Source organism: Elaeis guineensis, chromosome 13, assembly GCF_000442705.2.
Source record: "Elaeis guineensis isolate ETL-2024a chromosome 13, EG11, whole genome shotgun sequence".
Lineage (NCBI taxonomy): Eukaryota > Viridiplantae > Streptophyta > Magnoliopsida > Arecales > Arecaceae > Elaeis > Elaeis guineensis.
Window position 1 is genome coordinate 73,837,725 of NC_026005.2, and position 2,405 is coordinate 73,840,129.

The 2,405-nt window shown below is 38.4% G+C and overlaps 1 non-coding gene across 1 annotated transcript; it reads right to left on the reverse strand.

Moving 5' to 3' along the window:
* Nucleotides 1–583: 583 nt before the first annotated feature.
* LOC114914753 (small nucleolar RNA R71) lies at nucleotides 584–689 on the reverse strand. The gene has a single exon (XR_003802422.1). It is a non-coding gene; the product is annotated as a small nucleolar RNA R71 (small nucleolar RNA).
* Nucleotides 690–2,405: the final 1,716 nt, after the last annotated feature.

Below are 2,405 nucleotides of genomic sequence, written 5' to 3' on the forward strand. Positions count from 1 at the left end.
TTTTCTCTCTCTTCTTATCCTTAGAACTCTTTAGGTTCTCTTCTTTTCTTATCTTCTTTTTCAAAAAAAAATTACTAAAATTAAAACTCAGTGAGATCTTTTGGGTGCATGCTAGGACACTGATCATCACAACCTAATTCACACCTATTAGACCTAAAGCTAGAAAGAACGATTCGAACAAACTAAATCAAAACCATAAATCCAAAATAAGAAACTGACCCACTATGACAATTGAGGGAGTATTTTACTCCCTCATCTTACACCTACTCATCATGTATCCAGCCTTCTCCTGTGAAGATGGCATAATATAAAATCAAGTCTAGCATTATTTAAATGCTACCATCATTCTATGGACTGACGAATGAGGATCCGTACAAATACTTGAACGAATTTTTTGAGATATGCTCTATAGTAAAAATTCAAAACTTCTCTGATGATGCCCTTAGGTTGAAACTATTCTCTTTTTCATTTAAGAACAAAGTCAAGCATTGGTTAGACTCCCTAGATTTCATAACCATTTCAACTTGGAACCATCTTCAAAGAGAGTTCCTCAAGAAATACTTTTAAATTGAAAAAATAAATCAAATTAGAAAAGCCATCACTAATTTTTTTCAATTGGATGGTGAACTTTTTCATGAGACATGAAAAAGATTAAGGGATCTTATTCGTAAATGCCCCCACCATGCTGTCTCTAAATGGCAACTTGTTCAGTGTTTCTACGATGGTCTATCAGAAAAACACTGACAAATGATCGATGCATTATGTGATGGGATATTCATGCTAAAGAGTGAGGATGAGGCTTGGCAGCTCTTTGAAATACTTAATGAAAACTCCCTGCATCATATGTCTGCCACCTCTAGAAAGCAACCCATATCTCAACAAAAAAGAGATGGAATCTATCAGACTGGAAATGTTATGGACATCCACAGTAAGGTAGATGAGTTGTCTCAAAAATTTGACCATCTTCTGAATACTGGATACTCTCCGATTCTACCTAACCTAGTCTAAGATGTTTGTGCATTGTGTACAAGCCCGACCCATTTTATTAGTGAATATCTAACCGCACTTCAATTTTCTGAGTTTGTGCACGAGCAGATCCAACAAGCTCAAACCCAACAAGCTCGTAGATCAGGAAATGATCCATATTCGAACACTTATAACCCTGACTGGAGAAACTACCCAAATTTTTCTAGAGACCACAGTCAGTGGTTGGTCTTGCTGTACCTAGACCCAACTATTAGGACCCGACATATAGAGATGGACAATACCACCAGTTCCAAAATGCTCCTCAACCGTCTACCACTAGTCACAGCTCAGCTTTTGAGGAGAAGGATCTAAAAGTGCTAGAACGATTAAAAGTCAACACCCAGACCCTTAACTCCCACATGCAATCCATTGCTAAGTTAGAGACCCAAATAGGTCAACTAGCAACCGCAGTCAGTGGGAGGAAAGGAGGAAAATTATCTAGCCAACCTGAGAGTAATCTGAGAGGGCAATTCATGGTTGAGAGCTTCAATGCTTTAGAAATTTTTTCTAAACATGCTAAATCAATCATGACTCTCAAAAGTGGGAAGGTCAATGAACATACAAGTAAAACCAATGAGACCGATCCTAGACCTCTGACAAGCTCGAATCACCCAAGAACAAGGAGGACCCAAAAGTAGAGAATGGACCAACTGCATCAGAATCACCTTACTTGCCTAAAGCCCCATTTTCGAGTGCCCTAAAAGCCCCTACCCCTGCGGATAAGAAGGAAGGAAGACTCGATGAGATGTTAGAATTATTTAAGCAAGTCCAAATTAATCTCCTCCTTTTAGATGCAATCAAACAGGTCCCAGCTTACGCAAAATTTTTGAAAGAATTGTACATTCAGAAATGTAAATCTCGATAACAACTTTCGAAGAAAGTATGCCTCACCGAACAAGCTAGCTCTGTATTCTAGCACGCTACCCCTTCAAAGCTTAAAGATCTAGGTGCCCCTACTATTTCTTGCATTATAGGAGACTTTCACATCGAACAAGCTCTTCTGGACCTAGGAGCCAGTGTGAACCTTTTACCTAGCTCAATTTATGAACTTTTTGGGTTTAGAGAACTGAAACTCATGTCAGTCACTTTACAGTTAGCTGATAGATCAATTAAGATATCACGTGGGATGATCAAAAATATTTTGGTCAAGATAGATGAGTTCTAATTTTCAGTTGATTTTCTAGTCCTTGACATGGGACGAGTGGTAATCCAAGGCAAATTTCCATTATCTTAGGTAGACCCTTCCTAGTTACGGCAAACACGTGCATCAATTGTAGGATAGGAGTCATGAACGTATCGTTTGAGAATAAAAAACTAAGACTAAATGTGTTCAGTGCATCCCAGAGACTATCAACTGATAGTTGCTTCAAGATAGATAC